At 39.4% G+C, this 22795-nt stretch overlaps 1 protein-coding gene and 1 non-coding gene across 2 annotated transcripts in view; one reads left to right on the forward strand and one right to left on the reverse strand.

Moving 5' to 3' along the window:
- PDE11A (phosphodiesterase 11A) overlaps nucleotides 1-22795 on the reverse strand; it is a 429725-nt gene that overhangs the window by 388298 nt on the left and 18632 nt on the right. The window lies entirely within an intron of this gene.
- Nucleotides 7067-7169, forward strand: LOC112208428 (U6 spliceosomal RNA). Its single transcript, XR_002942913.1, has one exon. It is a non-coding gene; the product is annotated as a U6 spliceosomal RNA (small nuclear RNA).

Genomic DNA, 22795 nt, shown 5'->3' on the forward strand with positions numbered 1-22795 from the left:
TAAAGGGCCAGCTGAAGCCAAGACCCTCCTGAGGAAGAACAAGTCATAGGGGTTGGGGAGAAGATTCACCCTACTAGATATTAATACTTTCTATAAGCTACAGAGATTAAGGCAGTGTGATAGTAATACAGGCATAGATTAATAGACCAACAGAATAATAGAGAGCCTAGTAACAAACCCATGCACATATAGAAAATGGATTTATGGCAAAGCAGGCATCACAGATCATGAGAAAAGATGAACTTCTCAATAAATGACCCTAGGTCAATTGCTTATTCAAATAGAAAAGAAATAAAATTGTATTCATATCCTACACCCTAACACAAAAAAGGAATTACAATTAAACTAAATACTTAATATGAAAACAAATTTATAAAAATTTCCAAAGACACTATAGGAGAATATTTTTCTTCATACCCTGTTTCAAGAATAAGAACAAAAATGCAAATTTCTAAAAGATCAATAAATCAAGTAGTATTAAAATTAAGAGCTTGGGCTGGGCGTGGTGGCACATGCCTGTAGTCCCAGCTACTGGAGAGGCTGAGGCAGGAGAATTGCTTGAACCCGGGAGGCAGAGGTTGCAGTGAACCAAGATCGCATCACTGCACTCTAGCCCGGGCGACAGAGCGAGACCCCATCTCAAAAAAAAAAAAAAAAAAAAAGGACTTGGGTTTTCCATTAAGAATGAAAAGCAACAGTACACCAGCTCTGCTAAGGGACAGAATGCCTCCTCAAGTGGGTCCCTGACCCCTGTGCCTCCTTACTGGGAGAAACCTCCCAACAGGGGTCGTCAGACACCTCATACAGGAGAGCTCTGGCTGGCATTAGGCCAGGGCCTCCCTAGAATAAAGCTTCCAGAGGAAGGAGCAGGCAGCAGTCTTTGCTGTTCTGCAGCCTCCACTGATGATACCCAGGCAAACAGGGTCTAGAGTGGACCTCCAGCAAACTGCAGCAGACCTGCAGAAGAGGGACCTGATTGTTAGAAGAAAAACTAACAAACAGAAAGTGATAACATCAACATAAAGGATCCCCACACAAAAACCCCATCCAAAGATCATCAGCCTCAAAGATCAAAGGTAGATAAATCCATGAAGATGAGAAAAAAACAGTGCAAAAAAACAACTGAAAATTCAAAAAACCAGAATGCCTCTTCTCCTCCAAATGCTTACAACCCCTCTCTGGCAAGGACACAAAACTGGATGGAGAATGAGTTTGACGAACTGACAGAAGTAGGCTTCAGAAAGTGGGTAATAACAAACTCTTCTGAGCTAAAGGAGCATGTTTTAACCTAATGCAAGGAAGCTAAGAACCTTGATAAAAGGTTACAGGAACTGCTAACTAGAATAACCAGTTTAGAGAGGAACATAAATGACCTATTGGAGCTGAAAAACACAGCACGAGAACTTCCTGTAGCATACACAAGTATCAACAGCCAAATTTATCAAGTGGGAGAAAGAATATCAGAGATTGAAGATCAACTTACTGAAATAAGGTGTGAAGACAAGATTGGAGAAAAAAGAATGAAAAGGAACGAACAAAGCATCCAGGAAATATGGGACTATGTGAAAGGACCAAACCTATGATTGATTACTGTACCTGAAAGTGACGGGGAGAATGGAACCAAGTTGGAAAACACACTTCAGGATTTTATCCAGGAGAACTTCCCCAACCTAGCAAGACAGGCCAACATTCAAATTCAGGAAATACAGAGAACACCACTAAGATACTCCTCAAGAAGAGCAACCCCAAGACACATAATCATCAGATTCGCCAAGGTTGAAACAAAGGAAAAAATGTTAAGAGCAGCCAGAGAGAAAGGTCAGGTTACCTACAAAGGGAAGCCCATCAGACTAACAGTGGATCTCTCTGCAGAAACCCTACAAGCCAGAAGAGAGTGGGGGCCAATATTCAACATTCTTAAAAAAAAAAAGTTTTCAACCCAGAATTTCATATCCAGCCAAACTAAGCTTCATAAGGAGAAATAAAATCCTTTCCAGACAAGCAAATGCTGAGGGATTTTGTCACCACAAAGCCTGCCTTACAAGACCCCTGAAGGAAGTACTAAATACGGAAAGGAAAAGCTGTTACCAGCCACTGCAAAAACACACCAAAATATAAAGACCAATGACACTATGAAGAAACTGCATCAACTAATGTTCAAAATAACCAGCTAACATCATGATGAAAGGATCAAATTCACACATAACAATATTAACCTTAAATGTAAATAGGCTAAATGCCCCAATTAAAAGACATAGACTGGAAAATTGGATAAAGAATCAAGAGCCATTGGTGTGCTGTATTCAGGAGACCCATCTCACGTGCAAAGACACATAGGGTCAAAAAAAAGGGATGGAGGAATATTTACCAAGCAAATGGAAAGCAAAAAGAAAGCAGGGGTTGCAATCCTAGTCTCTGATAAAACAGACTTTAAACCAACAAAGATCAAGAAAGACAAAAGGGATCAACGCAAAAAGAAAAGCTACCTATCCTAAATATATATGTACCCAATACAGGAGCACTCAGATTCATAAAAGAAGTTCTTAGAGACTTACAAAGAGACTTAGATACCTGCACAATAATAGTGGGAGACTTTAACACCCCACTGTCAATATTAGACAGATCAATGAGACAGAAAATTAACAAGGATATTCAGGACTTGAACTCGGCTATGGACCAAGTGGACCTAATAGACATCTACAGAACTCTCCACCCCAAATCAACAGAATACACATTCTTCTCAGCACCACATTGCACTTATTCCAAAATTGATCACATAGTTGGAAGTAAAGCACTCTTCAGCAAATGTAAAAGAACAGAAATTATAACAAACTTCCCTCAGACCACAGTACAATCAAATTAGAACTCAGGATTAAGAAACTCACTCAAAACCGCACAACTACATGGAAATTGAACAACCTGCTCCTGAATGACTACTGGGAAAATAATGAAATTAAGGCAGAAACAAAGGAGTTCTTTGAAACCAATGAGAACAAAGAGACAATAACCCAGAATCTCTGGGAGACAGCTAATGCAGTGTTGAGAGGGAAATTTATAGCACTAAATGCCCACAACAGAAAGTTGGAAAGATCTAAAATCGGCACCCTAACATCACAATTAAAAGAACTAGAGAAGCAACAGCAAACACATTCAAAAGCTAGCAGAGGACAAGAAATAACTAAGATCAGAGCAGAACTGAAGGGGATAGAGACATGAAAAACCCTTCGAAAAAAATCAATGAATCCAGGAGCTGTTTTTTTTTAAACATTAACAAAATAGATGGACCACTAGTTAGACTAATAAAGAAGAAAAGAGAGAAGAATCAAATAGACACAATAAAAAATGATAAAGGGGATATCACCACTGATCCCACAGAAATACAAACTACCATCAGAGAATACTACAAACACTACTACTCAAATAAACTAGAAAATCTAGAAGAAATGACAAATTCCTGGACACATACACCCTCTCAAGACTAAACCAGGAAGAAGTCAAATCCCTGAATAGACCAATAACAAGTTCTGAAATTAAGGCAGTAATTAAGAGCCTACCAACCAAAAAAAGCCCAGGACCAGATGGCTTCACAGCCAAATTCTACCAGAGGTACAAAGAGGAGCTAGTATCATTCCTTCTGAAACTATTCCAATCAATAGAAAAAGAGGGAATCCTCCCTAACTCATTTTATGAGGCCAGCATCATCCTGATACCAAAACCTGGCAGAGAGAGACAAGAAAAAAAGAAATTTTCAGGCCAATATCCCTGAAGAATATTGATGTGAAAATCCTCAATAAAATAGGGCAAACCGAATCCAGCAGCACATCAAAAAGCTTATCCAACACGATCAAGTTGGCTTCTTTTGTGGGATGCAAGGCTGGTTCAACATACACAAATCAATAAATGTAATCCATCACATAAACAGAACCAATGACAAAAACCACATGATTATCTCAACAGATGCAGAAAAGGCCTTCAATAAAATTCAACAGCTCTTACGCTAAAAACTCTCAGTAAACTAGGTATTGATGGAACATATCTCAAAAAATAATAGCTGTTTATGACAAACCCATAGCCAACATCATACTGAATGGGCAAAAGCTGGAAGCATTCCCTTTGAAAACCAACACAAGACAAGGATGCCCTCTCTCACCACTCCTATTCAACATACTATTGGAAGTTCTGGCCAGGGCAATCAGGCAAGAGAAAGAAATAAAGGGTATTCAAATAGGAAGAGAGGAAGTCAAATTGTCTCTGTTTGCAGATGACATGATTGTATATTTAGAAAACCCCATTGTGTAAGCTCCAAAACTCCTTAAGCTGATAAGCAACTTCAGCAAAGTCTCAGGATACAAAATCAGTGTTCAAAAATCACAAGCATTCCTATATATCAACAATAGATGAGCAGAGAGCCACGTCATGAGTGAACTCCCATTCACGATTGCTATAAAGAGAATAAAATACCTAGGAATACAACTTAAAGGGACGTGAAGGACTTCCTCAAGGAGAACTACAAACCACTGCTCAGGAAAGAAGAGAGGACACAAACAAGTGGAAAAAAATTCCATGCTCATGGATAGGGAGAATCAGATCATGAAAATGGTCATACTGCCCAAAGTAACGTATAGAGCCAATGCTATTCGCATCAAGCTACCACTGACTTTCTTCACAGAATTAGAAAAAAACTACTTTAAATTTCATATGGAACCAAAAAAGAACCTGTATAGCCAAGACAATCCTAAGAAAAAAGAACAAAGCTGGACATGTCATGCTACCTGACTTTAAACTATACTACAAGTCTACAGAAACCAAAACAACATGGTACTGGTACCAAAACAGATACATAGACCAATGGAATGAAAGGAGACCTCAGAAATAACACCACACATCTACAATCATCTGATTTTCAACAAACCTGACAAAAACAAGCAGTGGAGAAAGGATTCCATATTTAATAAATGGTGCTGGGAAAACTGGCTAGCCATATGCAGAAAACAGAAACTGGACCCCTTCCTTACACCTTATAGAAAAATTAACTCAAGATGGATTAAAGACTTAAATGTAAAACCCAAAACCATAAAAACCCTAGAAGAAAACCCAGGCAATACAATTCAGGACATAGGCATGGGCAAAGACTTCATGACTAAAACACCAAAAGCAATTGCAACAAAAGCCAAAATTGACAAATGAGATCTAGTCAAACTAAAGAGCTTCTGCACAGCAAAAGAAACTATCATCAGAGTGAACAGGCAACCTACAGAATGGGAAAAAATGTTTGCAATCTATCCATCTGACAAAGGTCTAATATCCAGAATCTACCAGGAACTTAAACAAATTTACAAGAAAAAAACAAACAACACCATGAAACAGTGGGCAAAGGCTATGAACAGATACTTCTCAAAAGAAGACATTTATGTGGCCAACAAACATGAAAAAAAAGCTCATCATCACTGGTCATCAGAGAAATGCAAATCAAAACCACAATGAGATACCATCTCATGCCAGTTAGAATAGTGACTATTAAAAAGTCAGGAAACAATAGATGCTGGAGAGGCGGTGGAGAAATAGAAACACGTTTACACCATTGGTGGGAGTGTAAATTAGTTCAACCATTGTGGAAGATAATGTGGTGATTCCTCAAGGATCTAGAACCAGAAATATCACTTGACCCAGCAATCCCATTACTGGGTATATACCCAAAGGATTATAAATCATTCTAATATAAAGACCCATGCGTACATGTGTTTATTGCAGCACTATTTACAATAGCAAAGACATGGAACCAACCCAAATGCCCATCAATGATAGACTGGATAAAGAAAATGTGCCATATATACACCACGGAATACTATGCAGCCATAAAAAAGAATGAGTTCATGTCCTTTGCAGGGACATGGATGAAGCTGGAAGCCACCATTCTCAGCAAACTAACACATGAACAGAAAACCAAACACCACATGTTCTCACTCATAAGTGGGAGTTGAGCAATGAGAGCACATGGACACAGGGAGGGGAACATCACACACCAGGGCCTGTCGGGGGGTGGGGGACAAGGGAAGGGAGAGCATTAGGACAAATATCTAATGCATGGGGGGCTTAAAAGCTAGATGACGGGTCGATAGGTGCAGCAAACCACCATGGCACATGTATACCTATGTAACAAACCTGCATGTTCTGCACATGTATCCTAGAACTTAAAGTATAATAAAAAAAATTGCTAAGGGTTATAGATTAGATACCCTTTAATTTAAATATTCAAATTTCTTTTTATAAAAAAGCAGATATATTGAGATATAATTGAAATTAAAAAACTGTACATATTTAACATATATGATTTTATTAGTCTGGACATATGGTTACACCCATGAAATGGCCACAATCAAGATATGAATATAACTATCACCCCCACCAAAGTTTCTTCATGCCCTTTTTAATCCCACCTTCCATCCCTCCCACCCCACCATCCCCCACCTCAGATAACACTGATCTGCTTCCTGTCACTAGAGAGTAGTTTGCATTTTCTAGAGTTTTATCTAAATCAGCCATGCAGTATGCATTCTTGTCTGACTTCTTTCATTCCACATTATTAAAAAAAAAAAGAATGAAAATCAAGCAATAAAGAAGAAAAAATATTTGTAATACATATAACCAATAAGGAGGGTGGTGTTCAGAATATATATGTATATAAGGAGCTCCTACAAATCAATAAGAAAAAAGCAAATTCAATAGGAAAAAATGGGCCAATGACATGGACCAGTACTCCACAATAAGAGAAAACACAAACATATGAAAAGAGGGTTGAGGGGGAGTCATTCACTGAGCTCACCCCAGAACATTTGCATGGTCTATACTTTCATACCAACCATGAGTAGCCTGTTCTTTTCTTGGCTGGGAGGTAAATGAGGACCCTGTCCATAGACCAGGTGGCCATGAGGGGAATGGGCTTGGTAGGGAAAGCTAGAATTTGTGCTCTGGTGACTATGGTGGTCCTGGCCCCATATATATTCACTGTAAAGAGGAAGATGCAGCGGAACAAGAAGAACACTGAATAACTAAGAAACGAATGCTTGTGCTCACTTTGGCAGCACATATACTAAAATTGGCACAATAGAAGATTAGCATGGGCCCTGCGCAAGGATGATGAGCAAATTCATGAGGCATTCCATATTTTTAGCAATCCCATTACTGGCTATATAACCAGAGGAATATAAATCATTCTACCATAAAGGCATGCACACGAGTGTTCATTGAAGCCCTATTAACAATAACAAAGACATGGAATCAATGTTTTTGCAGGACATGCATGGAATCAACCTAAACGCCCATCAATGACACATTGGATAGATAAAATGTGGTACATATACACATGGATACTATGCAGCCATAAAAAGAATGAGATCATGTCTTTTTGCTGGAACATGGATAGAGCTGGAAGCTATTATTATTAGCAAACTAACACAAAAACAGAAAACCAAATACTGCATGTTCTCACTTATAAGTGGGAGCTAAATGATGAGAACTCATGAACACAAAAAAGGGAACAACAGACATTGGGGTCTACTTAAGGATGGAGGGTGAGAGGAGGGAGAGGAGCAGAAAAAATAAATATTGGGTACCAGACTTAATACCTGGGTGATGAAATAGTTACACAGCAAACCCCCATGACACAAGTTTACCTATATAACAAACCTTTACATGTAGCCCCAAACCTAAGAGTTAAAAAAAAATAAATAAAAGTTACAAAAATGAATAGTTAAAAGTCTGCGGTCATGCAAATATGATGCCAAGATTCCAGGAGACCTATACAAAATGCCCATAGCAGCATTACTGATAAAAGCAAAAAATAAAAATAAATAAATAAAAATAAAATAAAATAACTAGAAATAACTCAAAAGTCTGTCAATAGTAGAATGATAAATTGTGATATATTTATACAAAGGAACATTATACGGCACTGGAAATTATTGCTACACATTTCAACATGAATTAATCTCAAAAACATAATGTTGAGCAGAAAAAGAAACAAAAGAACACATGTAGAATGATTCCATTTATACGAAGTTCAAAAGCAGGCAAAATTAAATTGCATATTGTATAGGAAAACAAAGATAGGTGGCAAAGTCATGGGGAGGGAAACAAGGGGATATTTCACACAACACTCAGCATGACAATGAAGGTGGTGGTGACAAGAGGAAGGATAATATTATTGTGAAAGGGCACCAGAAGATTTCAATGTAGTGGCTTTTTTTTTTTTTTTTTTTTTTTTTTTTTTTTTGAGACAGAGTTTCACTCTTGTTCCCCAGGCTGGAGTGCAACAGCGCAATCTCAGCTCACTGCAACCTCCACCTTCTGGATTCAAGCTATTCTTCTGCCTCAGCCTCCTGAGTAGCTGGGGTTACAGGAGTGCACTACTACACCTGGCTAATTTTTGCATTTTTAGTAGAGACGGGGTTTTACCATGTTGGTCTTGAACTCCTGACCTCAAGTGATCCACCCACCTCGGCTTCCCAAAGTGCTAGGATTACAGGTGTGAGCCATCGCACCCAGCTAGTGTTTTACATTTTAATCTGGTCTGAGTAGAAGGATGTCCAGTTTATTCTTCTTTATGCTGTACGTATATATTTTATTCTTCCATTTGAATATACGATGCATTTCACAATTTTTTAAAGGCAATGGACAATATAATGAAAATTGAAGAACTGAAGCTCTTGTCCTTTCCGATATGTTCAGCACACATATTGTTTTGAATGCGCAGAGTTCTTAGGGTTATGATTTAGCAACATGAGCAGTTAACAACCCAACCCTTGTTATGTTAATAGGAACACTGTGGCTAAACCACTAAACTAAAATTTCACTCCATAGACTTATTGATACTAAAACGGAATGTTTCTTCAGAGAACTACATACCTCAATTTGCTCACTTTTCTTTTCCTTTTACTATGCTTTGACATGACCATTTATTACAGATAATCTACTAAATAGAATTGCCTTCCTTCTTTACAGTTCTTTCTACATTGTTTTGTCCAGGTAATTTTTATGACTTTCATAATAGTATCTGACATGCATGTAATTTAAAGTCAACAAATACAGAATGATAAAAATGAGCAGTCAGAAATTTTTATCTACTTATTTATTTATTTATTCATTTATTGAGACAGGGTCTCACTCTGTTGCCCATGCTAGAGTGCAGTGGCTCAATCATAGCTCACTGCAGACTTGATCTCCCAGGCTCAAGTGATCCTCTCTCCTCAGCCTCCCAAGTAGCTAGAACTACAGGCACAGCCACCATGCCCAGCTAATCTTTTTGAGTTTTAGTAGATACGAGGTCTCGCTATGCTGCCCAGGCTGGTCTCGAATTCCTGGGCTCAAGCAATGCTCCTGCCTCAGCCTCCCAAAGTGCTGGGATTACAGGTGTGAGCCTCCATGTCAAGCTCAGAAATTTTTTTTTTTTTTTGAGACAGAGCCTTGCTCTGTCACCCAGGCTGGAGTGCAGTGGCACAGTCTCAGCTCACTGCAACCTCTGCCTCCCGGGTTCAAGCAATTCTTCTGCCTCAGCCTCCCGAGTAGCTGGGACTACAGGCATGCACCACCACGCCCGGCTAATTTTTGTATTTTTAGTAGAGATGGGGTTTAACCATAGTGGTCAGGCTGGTCTCGAACTCCTGACCTTCTGATCCGCCCGCCTCAGCCTCCAAGTGCTGGGATTATAGGTGTGAGCCATCGCACCTGGCCAGAAAATTTTTTTAAGAACCATGTGACTTCTGCAAATAAGGCATATTCAGTATTAACTTTTAACTAGATAAGACCTACAATGAGCTATTTTCACACACATATGTTTTTTTTTCCAAAAATGGTAGAAGCTAATATTTATTTTAAGTCTGCATGGCAAGTTTTTCAGTTTTTCATAATACTTTGGATGACAGATGTCATTGCCAAGGCATCAAAAGCACTAAATTCCTCTTTGGAAGTGCTGTTTGTCCAGTTTCACATCTGCCCTGTATCCTTTACTCCTCGAAAAGACAATGTTTCAAGCATTATCCCCCTAGATGTTACAAACAGCTGAACCAGCCTGCAAATTAAAGGACTACCTTGAACATAAATTTCTGATAAGGCCCATATTAATCATATGTCCCAAAGTTTAGATGATCACACAAAAGTAATTTTCTCACATAAAAGGTTTTTGCTTTCTTTTCAAAAAATTGTAAAGGCATGGTGTAAACATTACTATTCCTTTTCTCTGTTTCTAAATGGGTCTAGGTTCTTGTGTGAGGAAAGAGGACAATTAGTAAATGTAATTTTCTTATACAGCCTCAGCTGGCTTCACATACCTCATAAATAGTTCTTATTCAAACATTCTAAAGATACCTACAATTAAATAAAATTCATCCTAAGGCTGGGTATGGTAGCTCATGCCTGTAAACCCAACACTTTGGAAGGCCAAAGTGGGAAGATCACTTGAGGCCAGGAGTTTGAAACCAGCCTTGTCAACACATTGAGACTCCGCCTCTACAAAAGAAAAAGATTAGCCAGGTGTGGTGGCACACATTTGTAGTCCCAGCTACTTAGGAAGCGGAGGCTGGAAGATGGCTTGAGTCCAGGAGTTTAAGGCTGCAGTGAGCCATGATCACATCACTGCTTTCTAGCCTTGGTGACAGCAAGACTCTGTCTCAAAAAAAAAAAAAAAAAAGAAGAAAAAAATCCATCCTAGTTATATATTTGATCTATTTCATGTTCTGAAAGATCTAACCTGGAACTTTCCCCTTACGTATACAACTTTAAAGAGTAAATGGCTATTCCAAGTCAATAAACTGGTGGCAAATTGAAAGATATTAATGTGTAGCTAATCTATTTTACATGATGGACTTTCTAGTCTCCCCACGATGAGCCTCAGTATATGATTTTAAGTAACATTCAGAATACTAAACTTGATTTTAAAAACTTGCAAGCATTCAGGATATTCTGCCATGAAGCCTCTAAAATTATAACTGTATTACACAGAAGTTAAAAACAAACAAACAAATAAAAACCCTACACTTAGGGGCAAGAGCGCTTAACCAAGGCATTGCTTATTGCTGCAAAGCTGCTCTGTATTAACCTCACGTTAAATCATTAGAGAGAATGGTGGGAGGCGAGGGACAGCTGGCCCCCTTGGACATGGGGGCTGAGGCATCCATGGCTGCTAAAGATTTTATAGATTTTTTTCCTTTTACAGGATAAAAATAAATCATTTGCCTTTAGTTATAGTTTCTAACTGATATTGTCACAAAGATAATTTCTGGTTGTGGTTTATGCAATGCAGTCTTATATACTATTATATTATATCTGGCTGATATTAGGTACTGGGTGCCCATTTGTGAAATGGAACTTAAGGAACTGTACATTTTTAATAAGAATCCATGCTATTTCCCTAACAGACAGTATCTGTCATGGGCAGATGATTCACATTGATGGCTTATAAATAGCATGAATTCCCCAGGAAATTTCTCCACTGGGTCCTCCTTTCACACTAAATTCAAGATATTAGTCAAATCCTGCTAAGGTACACAGATTTGACTATCCAGAAAAGACAGATCAAGGTTCTTCAGACATCAAAACTTGCTTTGAAGAGAGAAAGACAACATAATCTGGTTTTGCAGTGGCAGATGGCTCATAACTTTGGCTTTGAATCTTGATCTTCTAAGCCAGTAGACAAGCGGAGACATAAGAGTCATACCAATTACTCCAGCACCACATATGGTGAGCTAGCCTTTAAAACAGGCACTAAATGAGACTTGTGATCAGTTTAAACTGCAAAGAAATTGAGGCAATTATAAGACTTATTGATTCCTCAGATAATAGCAATGATGGCTATCATTTACCAGGAGCCTACCATATAACCTGTGCATTTATGTATGCAAAAATCTGTGCCAGAGTTTTGCACACATGGAATAATCACAACAACCATGCAAAGTGGATACTATTCGCCCCATTATACATATGAGGAAACTGAAGCTAAGAGAAGCTCAGTAACTTATCTCATGTTAAGTAATTTACCAATAACTGAGCCAGGATGCTAACTAAGAGATGCTTGAGTCTAAAGCTTGGGCTCTTTTCACCACATTATGTTACTTTGAAGAGTTAGCAATTTGTCCTCAAGGCCTCTGTCCATGCTGGTGTTTAATACAGCTCAAAAACCATAAAGAAACTTGTCAGTGGTACAAACAGTAGTTTACGTTCAGCCTAATGTACTAGAACAGAGTGAGAAGTTAATACTGCTTGCCATTCTTCTTGTGACCAGTTCAACACCAGGTCTTTTTATTTTTTCCAGTCTATGATTAAATATATTAGCAAAGATTGACTTCAGCAGAAGGAAAACATAGAAGAAATAAAATATCTCCCCAAAAGCTTGAAGCTCTTGCTTCATGAAGAGTAGGAACATCATGAATTGCAAATGTCTTTCAAATATTTTTTCCAGTAATAGGCCATTTCATAAAAATAATGCAATGACCAAAGAAGTGAAGAATCCTGATTTTACCATATTTTCCAAAAACAGAAAGTTTATATAGATATATAAACTTTATATATATGTTTTTATATATATAAACTTTATATGTTTATATATATAAACTTTACATATGTTTATATATAAACATATATATGTATGTATACATCAGTAAAATGTATGATTTTCTGATATAAACCCTTGTTTATAATATAAACAATATAAAACTCTTGTTTCTGATATAAACCTCTCATGATCATGGTCACATAAGAAGTTCTTGGGAGGTATAACAAGCACTGCATATGATGCCACAAGTCCTGAATCCCCTGCCCAGCCCCCAAACTGAGCCATTTAACTTCCCTCAGACTGTTTCTTTACCCTCCAAATGAGGATAGTAATTCTTACCTTTCAGACAGCAAGGATTAATTAGGTAGTATGTGGTGAAGCATTTTATAAATCATAAAGTGCTACACAAGTATATCACCACATTCAGAATACAGAACAGGAATCAGACTAGAAACATTAGAAACTCTCCATTTCCCAAATTCTGTCCCTAGATGTTTTTTTGGGGGATGTTATACCCCACTCCACTTATTATTTTTGATTGCTTCAGTAGGTGTCTAGCTCCAGCAATCAAACCAATCCATGACTAAGGCAACAAATGCCCCCAAAGGACATTCCCTGCAGCCAAACAGCAAAAAGCTATTGGACCAATAGATCACTGGTATGGCTGTAACTTCAGTGCCCTACTTACAGGTCACCTAGAGTTTACAAAAAGTTTCACAATAAAGAGAAATGTGCAGTTTTTTTCTAGAATAAGTTGCTTGCTTGTATACACTAGAGCTTCAGGTTTTTTCTCAGAGACAAATTGTACATCTCTTTGTTTTACGATGGATAAATGCAAGTATAAGACCTGCATAAAGCAACTCAAACTCTGCCTTCAAAACTCTCTAAAATGTTGTAGGGAATCTGTTAACTATATCCTCCAGTTAATTCCTAGTAATATAAACAGATTCCTTCCCTGCAGGTTTTGGTACTGATTAGTTGTGATGACAAATGAAAGTTTTTCATATTTAATGAAACTATCCATTTTGCACACTCACAACATAGCTCCCAGAAATATTGTTTAGTCCTTGGCAACACTGTCTCACAACTTTGGTAAAGAGCATTGTGAAAAGATGTTGTTGAACAGACTGCCACTCATTGTTTACATACCACACCAGAGACAGCAGTTTGTGGTGGTTAAGAGTACAAACTGTGGCTCCAACAATATGGGTTCAAACCCTGGCTCTCCAACTTAATAGCTGTGTGACCTTGGGGAAATTAAGAAAGCTTCTAATAAGTGTTAACTATCACTACTGTCAGTAGTAGTAGTAGTAGTAGTAGTAGTAGTATCGCCTTCACAGGCATTAATGGATTATATTGCAAACCATCAAGTTTCCTGAGGCATCTTGTTCCAAACTCTCCAAACCTGATACAATTGTTGGGATCTTCGCACAAAAATAATCAGTTACCTGGTGTCAATGGATGTGAATGGCTAAAACAGCTTCTGGAATGCATTCTAGCAGATTTTTGAACTTCATATTCCATCAAGGACCCGCCTTCTTTCATGGACAGGAATCCAGCCTTGAACATGTGAACAGAACCTGAATGTAATCCTTAATATTTCCCATAATGGTAAAACTGTAGAATCTAAACAGAGATGGATAATTTGAGTTTGCATCTGGTCTCTGCCTCTTACTAGCTGTATAAACTTGGGCAAGTTACTAAACCTATTCAAGTCTAGCTTCCTCACATGTAAAATGTAGGAAGTAACGGTGTCTATCTCATAGAACCTTGTGAGGATTAAATGAGATAACTAAATCTTACCACAGTGCCTACTGCATAACATATTCTCAATAAATACTGGCTATTACTATTAATTTTTTTTGGGGGGGGGTTGGTTGGTACAGTTGATATGAGCTCTTCACCTGTGTGTTAATTGAAAAATGAATTTTTTGCAGCTGATCCTTTGAGGACTATAAAATGTATGGATGAAGTCTTATCAGCAGAAGTCTTATGTTATTATAATGTTGAATTCAGTTCACTTTTTGGAAGATTTTATAATAAATCTTACAATGTGAAACAATCATGGAGTAGATTGTCTAAGAAATTATAGAAAGATAACATTGAGAAAGTAGTTGATCTCTGTATTGTAACCATCAATGTTTCCTTTCTACTTAGGTTTCTTGTTTGTTCGTTTGTTTGTTTGTTTGTTTTTATAATTGAAGAATTGGAGTCAGAACTTCAGAATAATAGTCATTGAGTCAGAAGGTGAGATGATAGATAGAAGGTCAAGGAAGGCTGTTGATTGCCCCTTTCAAGTCAGGCAGGGCTGACTTAAACATGGTTGGCTTTTGGCAAAGCTGAGGTAGTCAGTTCATCTTGAGTTCCCTTGTAGATTCTCTTTACTCTTCTCAGTCAATGTAACTATCCTGGGTCCCATTATTGCTCATATCAAGTGGTAAATTTATTTCTGTTAGTGTTAATCACTAATTAACTTGTTCACTGCTCATGGGTCCTCAGAGATGTCTGGAGACTCTTACAGTTGGAAAAGCCAGGAATCTTGAGGTGCATAGAACTATAAAAGAATTATAGGTTGTGAAGTTGTTAGTTTGAGGCATATATCTTTTGTCCACTATTCCTATGTCTAGGGCCTATCTCATTCCTGTAGACTTATTATGTGTTCTTAGATGAATAATTATGCAGAAAAACTTTCTGGGATTTTTTTTTTTTTTTACTTGGAGACAAAAGGACTCAGATCCTATGACATGATAGTTGTCTATATCCTTTATTGCAGTTGATGGGAAGACTCAGAAACAAACTTGGACCCAGATAATTTCTTTCTTCTAGATATCACCCAAGGCCGGGCATGGTGGCTCATGCCTGTAATCCCAACACTTTGGGAGGCCAAGGCGGATGGATAACTTGAGGTTAGGAGTTCAAGACCAGCCTGGCCAACACAGTGAAACCCCATCTTTACTAAAAATTCAAAAAATTAGCCAGGTCTGGTGGCACATACCTGTAATCCCAGTTACTTGGGAGGCTAAGGCAGGAGAATAGCTTGAACCCAGGAGGCAGAGGTTGCAGTGAGCCAAGATCATGCCACTGCACTACAGCCTGGGCCACAGAGCAAGAGTCTGTCTCAAAAAAAAAAAAAAAAATCACCCAGTGGCAGTATCAAAGAATGGCTTTTCCCCAGCTATCCTAAAGATATATAAAACAACATGCTGTTACACAAATAGAGCTTTGTTACAAGTCACCTCATCAGTACTTTCAGTCAGATGACAGCCCTGAGCCCCTCTGGTAACATGATAGAGCAGCCACGAGTCACACTATGAGCAGATCAGACATGAGCCTCATTCAACACCAAGAATAACCTGCTACAAAGCTAGTAGCTTAAAATTTTGGGGAAGGATTATTTTGTAAGGTTTCTCCTCTGTGTTTTCATAATTAACATGGAATTTTAGAGCTGAGAGAGTCTCAGAAGTCATTTTCCTAACCCCCCCATGTTATATATGGAGATTCTGAGGGCCAGATAGAGAGGTCATCTGCCTGCATTCCCATAGATGATGAGTGCAGGGAAGCCCAGATTTATGCCCCTTCTTGCTCCCAGGCCTTCCACGGCTCACTGTCTTCAACTGAAGGTGACTAAGATAACAAGGCCCTCGAATAATCTGGCTCTACCATCCTATCCACTGCCTACCCAGGATGAACTCCTTTTGCTCATGAACATTCTACGTGAGAAATGGTTACAGATAGAAGTAGATAGAGCAGCTGGGAAGCAGTTTCAATAATCTGGGTGAAAGATAACGGTGACTTGAATCAGAGTTGTGGTAGTAGAGTTGCAGAAAAGTGAACAGATTGGAGATTGTTTTATGGAGTGAATCAGAAGAACCTTCTAACGGATCTAATATGTAGGTGAATAAAAGGAAGGAATCAAAGGTAACACCTAGGGTTCTGGCTTGGGCAACTGAAGATAAAGAAGATAAGGCAGAGGCAAGAGAGTATTGGGATGGGGGGTGGGGGCGCGGCATGAAAGAAAGAGTTCTCTCAATGTTCCGTGTATAACAATCTGAGAGGTGGCATGGCATATGTCAGAGGAGGAACAATATTTCCCCCTTTTCTGTTTTCCATGAGGAGAGACTTCCCTTAACCCCTCCACCCTTTGGATCCATTCCTTGCTCCTCCTCAGAAAGGTAGTTATCTGATGAGGGAATTAGGGAGACTAACAGGGCATGCACAACCTAGCTCCTTCCTCCCTTTAATCCTTGGGAGTCAGGCCACCCCCAAAGAGCAGTCCTTCAGTTCCTCGATGCTGTAATTTCCAAAGGGACAGGCCCCTTGCATGGGGAGTACTATGGGCATCCAGCATTTTCTGTGCTTGGGAGGGTAGGTTTATCTAATTCTGGTGCTGAGAATTATACACGCCTATAAATATAAGCCCATATTCCAGTATCTGTTTCATAAGCCATAAATGTGATATTTTGATATCCCACATGCATTTCTTTTTTGTCTTTTTTCTCATCTGAATTGGTTCAGGGTAGGGAAGAAAGAAGGTAGGTATTGGGTCCTCTCAAAACTCAAGAGTGGGAGGAACAGTGGGAGAGGAACACAGAGTCCTTCCTCTAACACTGTGGCCCTGTGACCTCAGGAAGAGGACCTAACTTCTCAGTGCTTGTTTCCTAACCTATGAAAGGGAAAGGATAGCATCTACTCTACATTTCTCAAAAGGTTATTATGAAGATCTTAATAACAAATATTTGAATATTTAAATGTTCAACATTTGAATATTTGAATAACCAATATTTGAATGTAACCTTAATATTCCAATATTTGAATATGACTTTGAGCCGGGCACTTAAAGTGCCAGTGGCATATGTAAGAGTTGTGGTAGTAGAGTTGGAGAAAAGTGAACAGATTTGAGATGGTTTTACAAGTAACTCAAAAGAACTTTCTGATGGACCTAATATGGCAGGTGAATAAAAGAAAGTAATCAAAGATAAGACCTAGGTTTTTGTCTTTAAAGTGCCAGGCTTGGGGGGAGGTTCCAAGGTGGCCAAATAGGAACAGCTCCAGTCTGCAGCTCCCAGCATGAGTGACGCAGAGGACAGGTGATTTCTGCATTTCCAACTGAGGTACCGGGTTCATCTCACTGGGGCTTGTCTGACAGTGGGTGCAGGACAGTGGGTGCAGCCCATGGAGCATGAGCCGAAGCAGGGCAAGGCATCGCCTCACCTGGGAAATGCAAGGGGTTGGGGAATTCCCTTTTCTAGCCAAGGGAAGCTGTGACAGATGGCACCTGGAAAATCTGGTCACTCCCACCCTAATACTGTGCTTTTCCAACAGTCTTAGCAAACGGCACACCAGGAGATTATATCCCACGCCTGGCTTGGAGGGTCCCACACCCACGGAGTCTTGCTCACTGCTATCACAGCAGTCTGAGATCGAACTGCAAGGCAGCAGTGAGGCTTGGGGAGTGGTGCCCGCCATTGCTGAGGCTTGAGTAGGTAAACAAAGCGGCCAGGAAGCTCAAACTGGGTAGAGCCCACCGCAGCTCAAGGAAGCCTGCCTGCCTCTGTAGATTCCACCTCTGGTGCAGGGTATAGCTGAACAAAAGGCAGCAGAAGCTTCTGCAGACTTAAACATCCCTGTCTGACAGCTTTGAAGAGAGTAGTGGTTCTCCCAGCACGGAGTTTGAGATCTGGGAACGGACAGACTGCCTCCTAAAGTGGCTTCCTGACCCCTGAGTAGCCTAACTGGGAGGCGCCTCCCAGTAGGGGCAGACTGACACCTCATACGGCCAGGTGCCCCTCTGAGATGAAGCTTCCGGAAGAACGATCAGGCAGCAACATTTGCCGTTCTGCAATATTTGCGGTTCTGCAGCCTCTGCTGGTGATACCCAGGCAAACAGGGTCTGGGGTGGACCTCCAGCAAACTCCAACAGACCTGCAGCAGAGGGTCCTGACTGTTAGAAGGAAAACTAACAAACAGAAAGGACAACCACACCAAAACCCCATATGTACATCACCATCATCAAAGACTAAAGGTAGACAAAACCACAAAGACGGGGAGAAACCAGAGCAGAAAAGCTGAAAATTCTAAAAATCAGAGTGCCTCTTCTCCTCCAACGGAACGCAGCTCCTCACCAGCAATGGAACAAAGCTGGACAGAAAATGACTTTGACGAGTTGAGAGAAGAAGGCTTCAGAAGATCAGTAATAACAAACTTCTCTGAGCTAAAGGAGGGTGTTTGAACCCCTCGCAAAGAAGCTAAAAACCTTGAAAAAAGATTGGAAGAATGGCTAAATAGAATAAACAGTGTAGAGAAGACCTTAAATGACCTGATGGAGCTGAAAACCATGGCACGAGAACTACGTGACGCATGCACAAGATTCAGTAGCCGATTCGATCAACTGGAAGAAAGGGTATCAGTGACTGAAGATCAAATGAATGAAATGAAGTGAGAAGAGAAGCTTAGAGAAAAAAGAGTAAAAAGAAATGAACAAAGCCTCCAAGAAATATGGGACTATGTGAAAAGACCAAATCTACGTCTGATTGGTGTACCTGAAAGTGACGGGGAGAATGGAACCAAGTTGGAAAACAATCTTTAGGATATTATGCAGGAGAACTTCCCCAACCTAGCAAGGCAGACCAACATTCAAATTCAGGAAACAGAGAGAACGCCACAAAGATACTCCTTGAGAAGAGCAACTCCAAGACACATAATTAACAGATTCACCAAAGTTGAAATGAAGGAAAAAATGCTAAGGGCAGCCAGAGAGAAAGGTCATGTTACCCACAAAGGGAAGCCCATCAGACTAACAGCGGATCTCTCAGCAGAAACTCTGCAAGCCAGAAGAGAGTGGGGGCCAATATTCAACATTCTTAAAGAAAAGAATTTTCAACCCAGAATTTCATATCCAGCCAAACTAAGCTTCATAAGTGAAGGAGAAATAAAATCCTTTACAGACAAGCAAATGCTGAGAGATGTTGTCACCACCAGGCCTGCCTTACAAGAGCTCCTGAAGGAAGCACTAAACATGGAAAGGAACAACTGGTACCAGCCACTGCAAAAATATGCCAAATTGTAAAGACCATCGATGCTAGGAAGAAACTGCATCAACTAACGGGCAAAATAACCAGCTAACATCATAATGACAGGATCAAATTCACACATAACAATATTAACCTTAAATGTAAATGGGCTAAATGCTCCAATTAAAAGACACAGACTGGCAAATTGGATAAAGAGTCAAGACCCATCAGTGTGCTATATTCAGGAGACCTATCTCATGTGCAGAGACACACATAGGCTCAAAATAAAGGGATGGAGGAAGATCTACCAAGCAAATGGAAAACAACAACAACAAAAAGCAGGGGTTGCAATCCTAGTCTCTGATAAAACAGACTTTAAACCAACAAAGATCAGAAGAGACAAAGAAGGCCATCACATAATGGTAAAGGGATCAATTCAACAAGAAGAGCTAACTATCCTAAATATATATGCACCCAATACAGGAGAACCCAGATTCATAAAGCAAGTCCTTAGAGACCTACAAAGAGACTTAGATTCCCACACAATAATAATGGGAGACTTTAACACCCCACTGTCGACATTAGACAGATCAACGAGACAGAAAGTTAACAAGGATACCCAGGAATTGAACTCAGCTCTGCACCAAGCAGACCTAATAGACATCTACAGAACTCTCCACCCCAAATCAACAGAATATACATTCTTTTCAGCACCACACCACACCTATTCCAAAATTGACCACATAGTTGGAAGTAAAGCACTCCTCAGCAAATGTAAAAGAACAGAAATTATAACAAACTGTCTCTCAGACCACAGTGCAATCAAATTAGAACTCAGGATTAAGAAACTCACTCAAAACTGCTCAACTACATGGAAACTGAACAACCTGCTCCTGAATGACTACTGGGTAATTAACGAAATGAAGGCAGAAATAAAGACATTCTTTGAAACCAATGAGAACAAAGACACAACATACCAGAATCTCTGGGACACATTTAAAGCAGTGTGTAGAGGGAAATTTATAGCACTAAATGCCCATAAGAGAAAGCAGGAAAGATCTAAAATTGACACCCTAACATCACAATTAAAAGAACTAGAGAAGCAAGAGCAAACACATTCAAAAGCTAGCAGAAGGCAAGAAATAACTAAGATCAGAGCAGAACTGAAGGAGATAGAGACACAAAAAACCCTTCAAAAAATCAATGAATCCAGGAGCTGGTTTTTTGAAAGGATCAACAAAATTGATAGACTGCTAGCAAGACTAATAAAGAAGGAAAGAGAGAAGAATCAAATAGATGCAATAAAAAATGATAAAGGGGATATCACCACCAATCCCACAGAAATATAAACTACCATCAGAGAATACTATAAACACCTCTATGCAAATAAACTAGAAAATCTAGAAGAAATGGATAAATTCCTGGACACATAAACCCTCCCAAGACTAAACCAGGAAGAAGTTGAATCCCTGAATAGACCAATAACAAGCTCTGAAATTGAGGCAATAATTAAGAGCCTACCAACAAAAAAAAGTCCAGGACCAGACGGATTCACAGCCAAATTCTACCAGAGGTACAAAGAGGAGCTGGTACCATTCCTTCTGAAACTATTCCAATCAATAGAAAAAGAGGGAATCCTCCCTAACCCATTTTATGAGGCCAGCATCTTCCTGACACCAAAGCCTGGCAGAGACACAACAAAAAAAGAGAATTTTAGACCAATATCCCTGATGAACATCGATGTAAAAATTCTAAATAAAATACTGGCAAACTGAATCCAGCAGCACATCAGAAAGCTTATCCACCATGATCAAGTGGGCTTCATCCCTGGGATGCAAGGCTGGTTCAACATACACAAATCAATAAACATAATCCATCATATAAACAGAACCAATGACAAAAGCCACATGATTATCTCAATAGACGCAGAAAAGGCCTTCGAAAAATTCAACAGCCCTTCGTGCTAAAACCTCTCAATAAATTAGGTATTGATGGGATGTATCTCAAAATAATAAGAGCTATTTATGACAGACCCACAGCCAATATCATACTGAATGGGCAAAAACTGGAAGCATTCCCTTTGAAAACTGGCAGAAGACAGGGATGCCCTCTCTCACCACTCCTATTCAACATAGTGTTGGAAGTTCTGGCCAGGGCAATCAGGCAGGAGAAAGAAATAAAGGGTATTCAATTAGGAAAAGAGGAAGTCAAATTGTCCCTGTTTGCAGATGAAATGATTGTATATTTAGAAAACCCCATCATCTCAGCCCAAAATCTCCTTAAGCTGATAAGCAACTTCAGCAGTCTCAGGATACAACATCAATGTTCAAAAATCTCAAGCATTCCTATATACCAACAATAGATGAGCAGAGAGCCACGTCATGAGTGAACTCCCATTCACGATTGCTATAAAGAGAATAAAATACCTAGGAATACAACTTACAAGGGACGTGAAGGACTTCCTCAAGGAGAACTACAAACCACTGCTCAGGAAAGAAGAGAGGACACAAACAAGTGGAAAAAAATTCCATGCTCATGGATAGGGAGAATCAGATCACGAAAATGGTCATACTGCCCAAAGTAATGTATAGAGTCAATGCCATCCCCATCAAGCTACCAATGACTTTCTTCATAGAATTGGAAAAAACTACTTTAAAGTTCATATGGAACCAAAAAAGAGCCCGCATCACCAAGTCAATCCTAAGCCAAAAGAACAAAGCTGGAGGTGTCACGCTACTGTACTACAAGGCTACAGTAACCAAAACAGCATGGTACTGGTACCAAAACAGAGATATACACCAATGGAACAGAACAGAGCCCTCAGAATAATACCACACATCTACAACCATCTGATCTTTGACAAGCCTGACAAAAACCAGAAATGGGGAAAGGATTCCCTATTTAGCAAATGGTGCTGGGAAAACTGGCTAGCCATATGTAGAAAGCTGAAATTGGATCCCTTCCTTACACCTTACACAAAAATTAATTCCAGATAGAGTAAAGACTTAAATGTTTGACCTAAAACCATAAAAACCCTAGAAGAAAACCTAGGCAATACCATTCAGGACATAGGCATGGGCAAGGACTTCATGTCTAAAATACCAAAAGCAATGGTAACAAAAGCCAAAATTGACAGATAGGATCTAATTAAACTAAAGAGCTTCTGCACAGCAAAAGAAACTACCATCAGAATGAACAGGCAACCTAAAGAATGGGAGAAAATTTTTACAATCTACCCATC

The sequence above is a fragment of the Pan troglodytes genome, chromosome 13, assembly GCF_028858775.2.
Source record: "Pan troglodytes isolate AG18354 chromosome 13, NHGRI_mPanTro3-v2.0_pri, whole genome shotgun sequence".
NCBI classification, from domain to species: Eukaryota; Metazoa; Chordata; class Mammalia; order Primates; family Hominidae; genus Pan; species Pan troglodytes.